The sequence below is a fragment of the Elephantulus edwardii genome, unplaced genomic scaffold (genome assembly GCF_000299155.1).
Source record: "Elephantulus edwardii isolate Elephantulus edwardi_28Jun2011 unplaced genomic scaffold, EleEdw1.0 scaffold00053, whole genome shotgun sequence".
NCBI lineage: Eukaryota > Metazoa > Chordata > Mammalia > Macroscelidea > Macroscelididae > Elephantulus > Elephantulus edwardii.
Window position 1 is genome coordinate 6,630,828 of NW_006399803.1, and position 13,027 is coordinate 6,643,854.

At 38.9% G+C, this 13,027-nt stretch overlaps 1 pseudogene; it reads left to right on the forward strand.

Moving 5' to 3' along the window:
- The first annotated feature begins 6,427 nt into the window (after positions 1-6,427).
- The window catches only part of LOC102844871, a 13,829-nt pseudogene continuing 7,229 nt past the window's right edge, over positions 6,428-13,027 (forward strand).

Below are 13,027 nucleotides of genomic sequence, written 5' to 3' on the forward strand. Positions count from 1 at the left end.
ATAATTATAGAAAAACAAACAAACAAAAAAAAAACAGAAAAAAAACCCACAAAAAAACATGAAGTTAGACTCAGGAATCTTTTGCACAAGTACAGGACAATTTTAGGTACTGGCTAGTTTGGGACTTGTCAGTGACAGGAAATAAGGGAAGGTTTTAACAAGAAGCTGCTGGGGTTTCACTTTCTGCTTCAGATAATAAGGACAGGCCATCTTACTTCATTGTGTTATGGCATCATTTAGCATTTGGTTGTATCTGATACAAGTTGCCACTATTTACACTCTTTTGTATACTTTAGTTTTTTCCCACCCAAGTCTTCTGTTCCTCTGTCTAATAGGGTATACTGAAATGAAAGAGGACTAATATAGAAGCTTCTTTATTCTCCAGAAGATCTACATTCTGCTAAATCTCGTAGGGGAAAAAAAATCGTTATTTCAAAAGAGGTTGTTGCCTTAAACACATTTTATCCATCATTCTAGGAGAGGCATATATTTTACATTAGTCTTCATTAGACTTCCTTGGTACTCTCTGTTACTTAATGACTTGCCTATAAATCCATTTTGTATGAGTAAATTGGTTCTGACACCACAATTTTTCCCATCACTTGGCTCAAGTAATTTTAAGTTTTCATCTTTTAAATTGGATGAGGCAGAAGGAACCATTCTGATGATTTTTGAAGGAAGAGATAAGATTCTTGGACCATAAACATGTAACAGGAAACAGATCTTTTCTTCAGGGTCACCTTGGTAAAAGTTCTCCCTTCAAAATTAAAGCCATAATCATCCTCTATGCCTCTTCTCCTTCTCTCAGCTCCTACTCAGGTTGTTTTAAATGACCTAATTTCATAAATGCCTATTAAGTCAAAGGCAGTATATTTTCTGCCAGAAACAACTGAGAGGTCCAGTAGTAGGACATCTGTGAATTGCCTTATAGATTTTTATGAAAAGGGACAGGGAAAAATAGCCGAACTGTCTATCTAACTATGTGTTACTGTTGTTATGTGCCATCAACTTGGAAATGACTCATGGTTGACCCTCCAACAGGTTACAGAGGCTGTAAATCACATGGAAGGAGACAGACCATCTTTCTACCTTGGAACAGTTAGTGGATTTGAACTTCATGCCTCTGGGATGGCAGTAAAATTTCTTACCACTAAGCCATGAGGGCTCCCTAACTATGTGCATGGCAGTGTTCAATTCACACGTAATTCACATAGTAATTGTATGATGTAGTTTGGCAAAATGAAGGCTTGGCCCTAAAGCCCAAGTCCTTTCAAAGGTATAAATGCTCTTTGAGTATGTCAGATTCTCCTGCCAAATCTGAAGGACAGCTATGGACACAGAGAGAAAGCTAGTGAGGGAGACACAGCACTTCCGGAAAAGGACCTGAAGTGGCAAACTACTGCAAATTAAACTGAAAAGGCATAAATAGTCAAACAAAAAGTCTATCTAGAATGATTTCTTTTTTTAAAAATCTTTTTTTAGATTTACTGATTTAGGTTTACAGAAAAACTGCAGAAAATATAGTTTCAGTGTATCCCTCTCTCCTCTACACACATTTCCCATTAGCGTATTACTTCCTGTGGTACATTTATGTGATGAACCAATATTGATACATTACCATTAACTAAGATCCAGTTAGGCAGCTCCGAAGGCTTAGTGGTAAGTAGCTGCACTGTTAACCTAAAGGTACATGGTTCAAATTACCCCAGTTGCTCTGTGGGGGAAAAGATGGACAATCTCTTCCCATGAGATTTAGGACCTCTGAAAACTTGCTGAAAGGTCAGCAATGAGACTGTTCCAACACAACAGTACATAACAACAAAATCCAGTTTACACTATTGCTGTTGTGTACCCTTAGGTGCATCTGAACTGCATGCCTTTGGATTGGCAGCACACCTTACTGCTAAGCCACCAGATCTCCTTCCAGTTTACATTAAGATTCTTGCTTTGTATAGTACAGGTCTCTGGTAGCCTAGTGAGTAGGGAGTTGTGCTGCCAATTCTAAGGTGCATGGATCGAATTTACCTGCTGCTGCAAGGGAGAAAGATGGGCAATCTTCTCCTGTGTGTTTTACACCCTCTGAAAGCCCACTGAAGAGTCAGCTATGAGTTGGTTCTGTTTTGATGGCAATGAGTGAATCTTAATGGGTTTGATAAACATAGAAAATCATGTATCTACCACCGTGTTATATAGAATAGTTTCATTGCCCTAAAATCCCTTAAGTGAGCGCTAGAGGCCAAGGGCTAAGGAGCTGAACTGCAACCTAAAGACACATGGTTCGAATCTACCAGTTGCTTGATGGTAGAAAGGTGGGCAATTTTCTTCCGTGTTACTTACTGCCTCTGAAAACCCTCTAGAGGGTTAGCTGGTCAATTACAACACATAACAATCAAACTCCTTATGCTCTATTTATATATCTTTCCATCACAAAACTCTCGGCAACCACTGATCTTTTTTACTCTCTCCATAGTTTCATCTTGCGTGGAAAGTCATTTAGATGGAATTACATCGCATATAGCTTTCCAAGACAATGCTGTTTCATTTAGTACTGTGTATTTTACATTCCTCTATGCCTATAAAAAAAAAACCCAAAACAAAACCCAACAAAAACAACACCAACCAACAAAAAAAAAACCCACCAAAACAGCCCTTGATAGTTTATTTCTTTAATTTACATTAGTACAGTTTATCCACTCAGCTACCAAGGACCTTTTTGGTCATTATGGATAATGTTAAAAGCATTTACATGCAGGTTTTTATGTGGCTAATACATATTCAACTCCTGTGGGCGAAGATCGAGGAGCTAGATGTCTAGATCACATAGGAAGATTGTTTAGTTTTGTCAGAAACTTCTAAAATGGCTGTACCATTTTGCATTCCCACCAGCAACGAATATGAGTTCATGAGGCTCCATGTCCTTGCGAGAATCTGGTCCTGTAATTCTGTGTTTTCAGTCATTCTGATAGTTGAGAAGTGGACAGTCTGATTCTGAACTGTGTCACTGAGCTGAATATGTGAAAAACCCCTGTTTCATATCACAATGTTTGCCTGTCAATTTTCAGTCTTAGAATATTTACAATTTGAAAAGAAACTGAAAAGTAAAAAATTGCCAAAAGTATAACATTACACCTAATCTATCCATGTCTGAGGAAAACACCAGAGACTGGGAATAGCTCTCTTAAGTATTTCCCTTTAGAGCATAACACTCTTAGCTGGGTTTCGTATCACTGGCCTCCTCCCTGCGCAGCAGGAACTGTTTCTCTTCTTTCTTTGCCAAGGACCAAGTGATCAATGGCAAATAACAAGCCATTTCGTAATTGTTCTTGTTTGCTGGCGAGTATCTCACAGTGGGTTCTAAACTTTGGGGGAGATAGGATGTTTTATTTATTTGATAGCCCTACTACCCAAGAGGGAGCTCCAGTGGTAAGGAGTAGGAAGCTGCGATGCAATCCCAAAGGCATGTGGTTCGAATCACCACCGGCTGCTCCAAGGGACTAGAGTGGGCAAGCTCCTCCCATATGATTAACTGCTTCTGAAAACTCGCCAGAAGATCAGCTAGGAGTCCGTCTGACTCAATGGCATGTAACAATAATTCTTAAGCATGCTACCTAACTATGGAAGAAGTTCAAGTCCAGCACCAAGTAAAAGTTGCCCTTTCTTCCAACAAACTATGGGAAGTATGCCTGGTGTGGAATCTTCTATGCATGTCAATAGCCACCAGCACAGCAATACTTAATTTCTGAATTCATAAAAGAAGACAAAATGGAAATAGTCCTGTGTTGTTCAATAAAGAATCAGCTTAATCAGAGTCAACAGAGATGCTTATTAAAACACATTACTAGGTCTACTCTAAAAATTTAGGAGCAAGAAGTCAACACTATATTTTTGCTTAGCTTTGCAAGAAACTGTCTTTATAAGCCTTTGCTTAACTTTGCAAGTTTAAGAGAGTTCTTTCACAAAGTTTAAGAGAGTTCTAATGAGTCCACAGCCTTGCTGTCAGGCCCCTCTGGCAGTTCAAAGGATGGGTAATCTCCCTTACAATTTACAGTCTCAAAGGCCAAGAGAGGGTCAGCTCTGAATCAGTCACAGTTTGACAGCAATGAGTTTCTGTTTTTTGAGGGTCTGACTCTAGACCCTCTAGACAAGGGCAGTGTAATGTGTACTTTATAAAGCTCCCCAAATGACTCCTTTAGGTAAACAGCTCAACTATGGGTGGGGCATTTTTTATTATTGTGACTTGGAAGGGTAATGCTACAGGTTATCTAGTGGGTAGAACTGAGGAATGAGGCTAACCATTCTACAAGGCACAGGACTGAGGCTCAGGAACCATGCTCTAAAACCTCTGACTGAAAAATCACTGTTCTCTGGTCTTAATGCAAAAGGAGCTTTAAAATAGTTCAAAGTATAACCAATATGAACTTAACAACTAAGTTGGATTACAAATACACTTACTAAAAACAACTGGGATACTTGACTCAGGCATACTAAGAATTAGAATAAAATGTAAATATCTTGAAAAGGTTGCAATACTATGCCATGAGCAATTCATTTTCGCCATGAAAAAGGTCACATTTCAATTTTTTTAGTTGTATAGCTCCCTCATACAGTTAACTCTTTGCTACTCAGTATAGTTTAAAAATAATTTAAAACTCCAGATAAGGTAAATATCTTTTTAAATTCTATTATCTACTATGCCTGATGCAGCTGTAGAGAGTACTCATTTGGGAGGCAGGAAAGCTGGGTTCAAATCCAAGCTCTGCTACTAAATTAGCTGCATGACTTGGTTAATTTATTTCACCTCTCATTGTCCCAGCTACCTCACCTGCAAAATAAGGAAGTTATACTAGATGATCACAGAAGACTCTTCCTGTTCTAACACTCAGTGAACCCATGCAATAACTCTTAATTTTTCTCCCTTTTTTGCTCACTTACACATAGCCCACAAGTTTCTTTTAAAAGGTGTATAATATTCAAGCAAGTAGACTTACAGAAACCACTAACAAAAAACAATTTCAAAAAGGTTGGCTGATTAACGTGTTAGCAATGTATTATAAGCTATCACACTTTTGATGAAAGACAGTCTAAATGAATGATGTTAAACTACTAAATTTTTTTTAAACAATTTGGCAAAGTGAATTTTGACTTTTAAAAATGCCCATACCACATGACTTAATAATTCCACTTCTGAGAATCTAGTTCAAGGAAATAATCTGATACATGGTTTCTATAAAAAGTATTATCTGGAATGTTAAAACCAATCCCACTGTCATCCACTCAACTTCAACCCACAGTGACCATACAGGAAAAAAAGCAGCAATGTTCCACAAGGTTTCTCAGGCTGTAAATCTTTATGAAAGTTGACTGTCAACTCTTTTTCCCTTCCGACAGACAGGGGGTTTGAATTGCTACGTCTTCAGTTAGCGGGTGAGTGTTTTAACTACTGTACCAGAGCACCTCCAAAAAGAAGTTAAAAAGTTAGAAATGATAAATGTTTTTAAATGGAAGTGGAAAACTACACATATATATTAAGTAGGTAAAAAAGAAAAAAGCAGACAATCTTTGTTCAGGTAAAACAAGTGCATACAAAAGTGAAGTACATAAAGAATGTTTGCAGTGAATACTACTTTCTTCCCGAAAGACACCTGCATTTTCCATTGTTTCTACAAAAATTACATTTTACTGTTGGGGTTAGGAGGCCACTACCAACATTATCTGGACTGTCCCTATCCTCAACTCAACTATGCAACTTAGTGCTGTAGAGTCAGAACCAACTCACTCACAGTTGACCCTCCAGTGGGAAGAGACTGTCCTTCTTTCTCCCATGAAGCAGCTGGTGGATTTGAAACTCCTGATAAGAGCTGTCTTTGGGTAAGCAGCTCAACTCCCTATGGACTACACCATCTGAGCTCCACCATCCTACATGTGTTGCCTTTAGCTGCCTTCGAGTCATGTACAACTCCAGCGACCCTATGAATAACATATCTGATTCCTGCCCTATCCTGTGTCAGCCTCATCATCTCTGCCATACTTGAACCCAAGGCTGCAGTCACTGGGTCAGTTCATCTCTTTGCGGGTTTTCCTCTTTCGCTGAACACCCCTCTGCCCCACGCCCCCGCGGCCTCCTTTTCAAGTATGGTGTGATGTCCCTGTTCAAGGAACAGCCTCTCCTAGCACAACATGTCCAAAGTATGAGAGGAAGCTTCGCCACCCTTGACTTTAAGGGAGCACTCTTGGTGTACTTACCCTCAAATAAAAATATCATGCATGTACACGATCACAGAAAACCTCTAGCTAGATAGGATTTAACACTATTCTTTTTAAATTCAATAGTGGGTGGATGTCCCACACCTGACAACATGAGGTGGTCAGCTAGCTGGTCCTGTCCTTAAATTCTGGGGATTAAACAAGGCCAGGAGGACGTCGAGAGATGCTTCAAAATTCCCTGAAAAAAAGAGAGAAGCCCGGGCATGGGTTGCCCCACCTGGCCACCAAATCTCTATGCTGCCGCTGGGATGCCTCGAGGAGCTCCGTAAACCAGACCACCTCGGAGGTAAACTCTGTGCGACCCAGGACCATGCCTTTCCTCCCCTGTTGCCTTGCAGGTAGTGGTTCCAAGGGCCAGGGTCAACAACCCCAGCCGACAGCCCGAGATCTCCCTTTGAAGGGGCGCGGTATTTCCTGGGACCTGAAGGCAGCCCTCTCTCCCTGGATCCGAACTCCACTTCGTCCAGACCCTACGGTGCATCCAGGCTTGAGGCCACTGCAGCTGCAGTTCCCCGTTATCTTGCCCTGCACGATGAAACACAGAGGTCTCGAACCCCGGTCTGCGCGAGGCTACCCCCCCCACCCCCCCACCCCAGCTCGTGTGGCCGCCAAGCTCACCTCGCAAAACAGAGCTCGAACCTCCACTGCAGGTGCGCGCGAACCCGGCCTCCGAGAGAAAATCGCAGCGAAAGCCAAAACTGCCCCCGGCAGCGGCGGCCTTCCACCTCAGCCAATCAGTGCTCTCTGTGGCTACGGCAGCCTGCAGGGGCCCAAAATGTTAGACTTCATAGGCGCGCGCAAATCCCAGCTCTTTGGTTTACTTTGTGGCAAAGACGGTCTTAGGAAGTTAAAATTAAAAAGCGTTGGTGGGCTCTTTTAACAGAATGTCAAATACGATATTTTAAAATATAATAATAAGAAGACAACCCTTCCTCTAAAAGCACAAAGCGATCTTTTAGGTAGAATTTTCTTGCTTAAATGTTAATAAATAGTGTTAATTAATTAGAAACTAGAAATTACTGGCAAATTAATGTTTTGCGTACCAAGAAATGTGTCCTAATAATTTAATGGAAATTAATTAATTGAAAAAGCAAGCAAATACAAATATTTAAATTTACTTTTGAGTTTTGATTTAAATGTATATTAGCAAGAGGTTTGTGTCTGGCAATGCCAATTGATATAGAAAAGATTAAAATCTCAAAAGTATCATGGCGTAAATTGTATTGCAAACAGTAGTTCTAATGAGTTTGGAATTTTGTATGAATTTTAAGTATTCTTCAGGTATACTCATCAGTTTAAATATGTGGCTTTAATCCTTTCTGTGATTTGTAATGCCATAAACTAAGTGCTAATATATCTTAAAACATTAAATCCCTAAGTCTGTTACTAGTGTAGGAAGCTTGATGTAGAGTTCTTAAAGTACAAATGAATCCCCGATCTTGTGAACCTAAGCTCAATGAGTACAAAGACAGAATGAGTGGAGGGATATCATAGAGAAGAGAGATACTTTCTTAAATTCTTCTATAAAGGCTCAGTTTGGATAAAGACAAAGCAGTTCCAGGTACATCAAGCTTTTGCAATATAAAATATAATGTAAATTAAAAATATTAGTTCTTTAAATAATTAATTGCAAAGAACAAGCATACTGAGATAAAAAGAAAAACCTTCCCAGAAGACATCAAATTGCACCACATTCCTCCCTGGTTTTACTTAACTTTTGAGTCACAGTCTCATTGAAGGTTCAAATCCACCAGCGGCTAGAAGGGAAAGAGTTGAGCAGTCTCCTCCCATTTTCTTTATAGCCTTGGAAACCCATCGGAGAGTCAGCTATTTGGGGGCTCCTTCCTTTGCCAGAGAGCACTGACTGAACCCTAAATGGGCCAGTGTGATAGACTGTAGGCAGTGAGGAAACCCCAGGGCCTGGCTCATCTGCAGAACAGCCACAACTTTTTCCAAAGGGCCAAGCTCTGTAAGAGCCAAACTACACAAACAGCTCACTAACTCAGATTATTTCATGAGCATTGCTCCCCCCAAATTCTGTGTAAATGTATCTGTACTGCCCCCTCCTTACCTCCAGCTTGGAGTCTATGTGTACTGACTCAACTTGCAGTACTTTACCTGCTTTTCTCTCAGTTTAGAATATTGTTATTATAAAAGACAAAAATTGTGCAAGACTTATTTGGCAATAGATTTACCGCTATCCAGTTGGCGTTCACAAAAAATAAGTTTTCAAACACTACAAATAAATATTAGCTTATTTTTTTACAATTCACACAAATCTTTGGAGTCAGAACCAACTTCACAGCTGACCTTCCAGTGGGTTTTCCGAGGTTACACAAGAAGAAAGTGAATCTCTCACCTTCTGAGCCCCTGGTGGATTCAAACCTCATGCCTTAGTGTTAACAACACAGTTCCTTATGGGCTAGGCCAGGAGAGCTCCCTATTAATTTATTGTTGTTGTGTGCTATTGAGTCAGAACCTACTGATTGTTCACCTCCTCCAACAGGTCTTTAGAGGCTGTAAATTGCAGGAAGATTACCCAGCTTTCTCCCTCACAGCAGCTGGTGGATTTGAACCTTGTACTTTTGCCATTGATAGCATAATTCCTTACCACGAAGTTGCAAAAACAATTTGGCAAGGTTTAATTCTGCTTTTTCTATCATTGTCTTTATGAACTAAAAACTTTAATGGTCATGAAGTGGTAAAGCTCATTACTTGAATTCCGCTCTTCCACGTTTGATTTGCCAAACCTTTCTTGGTCCAGAAAATACTAACTTATTTGGACCTATTTCTTTATTTTTACAATGGGGAAAAGAAAAGTTGCTTTTATTACCCTAGTAGTTCATGATGATTAAGTGAGAAAATAATATATATGAAAAAGCATTATATAAAGAGCACTGAAAACAGAAACTATACTTCTTAATAGGGAGATTCTGGTATGTTGTTGTTATATGCCATCAAGTCGCTTGTGACTCATAGTGATCCTAGTACAAGAGCTCTAAACACCATTCTACTCTGTGCCAACCTGGCCGTCTCAAACACATTCAGAAATACTAACAAACATTTACCACTTAATTGTTTGTTCATTATTTGTACAGTTCTTTGTACCTATGCCTTTAACTACCTACTACCTTTAATGACTATATTCCTAAAAGAAATATGTTGATCTACTTTATTTTATAAAATACTCAACAGTAGTGAAGAGCAACTGTGTGTCTCTGGAGACTAAGGTGCATCTGATACAGGCCATGGTCTTTGCAATCACTTGTTATGTGTCAGAAAGCTGGACAATGACCAGGGAGGATAGAAGGAGAACTGATGCTTTTGAGCTTTGGTGTTGGAGAAGAGTGCTGAGGGTACAATGGACTGCCAAGACAACAAACAGATTCATCTTGGAGAGGGTTAAACCGGGCTGCTCCTTGGAGGCAAGGATTCTGAGACTTTTTCTGACATACTCTGGTCATGTTGTAAGGAGGGGCCGGTTCTTGGAGAAGGACATCGTGCTTGGGAGGGTGGAGGGCAGGCACAGAAGTGGAAGGCCCTCTGGGAGGTGGATTGATTCGGTGACTGGGGCAATCAGGATGAATATGTAGGATACAATGAGATTGGCATGGGACAGAGCAGAGTTTAGAGCTGATGTACATAGGGTTGCTATGAGTTGCAAGTGACTCAATGGCACATAACAACAACAACTCAACAGTCTATGAACACGGGAATTATTATATTTTTATGTTTATGAAGATGATGATAACAGATGCAAACATAGAACTGAACTGACCAAGAGTCTTTGAAATAGGTTTTAAAACATCACATTAATATAAAGCTCCTATGAACACTGGCTGGTTTTATTTGAGCCATACATTGTATAGTCACCATTGTCAAGGGAATTCTAACTCACAATAACCTTCCAATAGATGTCCATATCTGTAAATCTTTACAGGAGGAGAATACCATATTTCTCTCTTGAAACAGCTGGTGGGTTTGAACATCTGACTTTTTGTTAGAGCAACAGATAACCGACTATGTTACCAGAGCTCCTTACATTAGCTAGTATGAAAAGCTGGCATAGACTGGAGTTACCTTCCTTTCTCACTCATTCAACTAAACTCAAATTCTTTGCCATTGAGCTGGAACTGACATGTATTTTACTTTCCATTGGAAGAAACCCTCCATTGGATTTCTGAGACTATAAATAGCATGGGAAGATATTGCTCATCTTTCTATCACTGCGTAGTTGATAGATTTGGATTTGAACTTCCAGAGAGGCTCAGCCTTTAGGCTAGTGGCACATTTTATATGGACAAACCCCCAGAATTCCTTTAGTCCTTTTCCCCTGTCTATTCTATCAGTTATAGTGAAAGAAGAGATGTATTCTACTGCTTAGCCATTTAGTTTAAGATAGACTGCATAAGATATTGAAATAAATATTCAGGCATTATTAGCCACTGTTCTGGCATGACCTGAGTTTTAAAAGAGATGTGCTCAGGGGCTGGGCTCCTGCAGGGAGAGGTTTTTCAAATGCTGTCCTGCTGCACACTCCACCATGAACCTGACAAAACCTCTCTCCGCTGTCTAATTCAGCGCAACTGCGCTGAAGCTGCCCTTGTATTTTAATCAAGATGAACTTGAAAGGTGAATATTATAAGTGGAAGAAATTATTTATAATTTGGCAATAAAAGTTTATGTCTAACACTCCAAATTTCACACATCTGCTATGTGCTGTCCCTGAGATATAAAACAATTGAAGTTGCCTTTACATTTGGCCTTATATGAAAGGTTATAAATTAGAATGATAGTATTCATCCTCTTTGCTCGCTCACAAAATTTCCATATTAACATCTTCACCTCAAACATAAATGGTTACCCAGCTACAAAGAAAAAGGTGGTATTGGCCGTTATGAATTATAGTTTATCTTAGAAATCTGTGGGCCCTGATGCTGTTCAGCTTGCAGCAAAGCGCAACTACTTCAGTAAAGCGAATTCTACCACGGTGAAACTAATTAGATAAATAAAACACAGAATACTTTAAAGAAATAAAGTGCAGCATGTAAAAATGTAGGAGGTCTTTTAGATATCAGCAAATGGCATCCAAGTTATAGGCTTCTTTTTATTCTTAAAAATACCTTCTACAACATTAAGGATTTTCCCTACTGAAATCCACTGTCAAGTCCATTTGAAATACTGCTTTCCGTTTTCAAACACAGTTTTAACTAATAAAAGGAAAACTTTTGGTTCCCCTCATAAGTGCAAAAAGGCTAAGCACAACTCATTTCTACTATGACATATGATAACTAAATTCATTCCAAAATACCAATGAATTAGACCAGTGCTTTATGTTTATAAATGTTAAAAATTGTTTATAGCAAAACCACCAGATGTCTTTGATTTTTCCAGAGAGAGTTATCAAATCCATATGTCTTTCTCATTTTGGTGTAAATGCTTTTTTGTTTGTGGGCTGTTTGGGGTTTTTTGGTTGTTATTTTGTCTTTTTTTCCCCTTCCTCTCCACCGGCCCAGTGATATAGTTAAAATACATTTAAAATTAGCAGTTTCAAGTTCTAGAACAACTTCAGAATTTTTTCCTACTAGTTTATTTACCAAACTCGAATACAAATTTGAACAAATTCTTTCAGAATTTTAAACATCAAAACTTTAAAGACCAAGTAACTTTGTTAATTCATAGTAATTATACTCCAGAAACTGCACCTCCTAACCCTGGGTTAACAAACACAATCTAGCTGAAAATTTCCAGTATGTTAGTATAAACTCTTTCATCTCAACCTTTCGTCTTAAATAGTTGGCTTTGCTCTCTATCTAAAAGGCTTTTTTGAATGGGTTGGTTGTTTTTTCTGTCTAATGTGAAGTGGATGTGCCTATAGCACATGTGCCCGTGAAGTCCTTGAACACCTAGTCACCAAAACTCTTAACAGCAAAGACTAGGTGTTTATGTTATGACAAAATTTGTCTAGATATCTTTCTCAAAACTCACTCACATGTAAAGGGCACAAAGCTGTCACACAAACACAACATCATGATCTTTTCACATCTCCTCAATAAAAGTATTTGAGAAAAGACAATTCCCTTAAAAAATTGAAACTAAAAGAAAGAATGGTGTCTTCTTATCTTTAAAGTCTTGTACAAATCCAATCAACAGGAATTAAATGTTTTTAATTAGTACATACCAGGCCTTCTTTCTAAATTGTACTACAAAATTTAGTCAAACAGATTGCAGAGGAAAATTTGTAGAGAACAAACTGTTCCCCCTATAGGAAAGGGCCAGAATGCATCTTGGGTGGGGTAAATACTAAATAATCTGCATAGACATTTGTTACTTTATGATCCATTTTAAGATTTTGTGCAAATGAAACTTGTTTCCTTTTTAAGTTTTGTAAATTTCTTAGTGTCTAGAAAAGAAAATGTGCTAATAAGCATAAATGAATGAATAAACAACTACTTGAGTGAAGCCTCAATTGACTCCACTCTAAGACCTTCTTGATGTAGTCAAATACTTTCCTGTTTATATCACTGTAGATATTTATGGGAAGGAATATGGCATCAGGATTGGAGGAAGACTGATCAACAATCTATGTTATGCAAATGACACAACCTTTCTTGCTGAAACTGAAGATGACCTGAAATGTTTGCTGCAGAAGGTCAAGGACTGTAGTCTTCAATATGGATTGAAGCTCAACATCAAAAGGACAAAGATTCTCACCACTGGGTCAATTAGCAGCATCATGATAGATGGAGAAGAGATTGAGGTT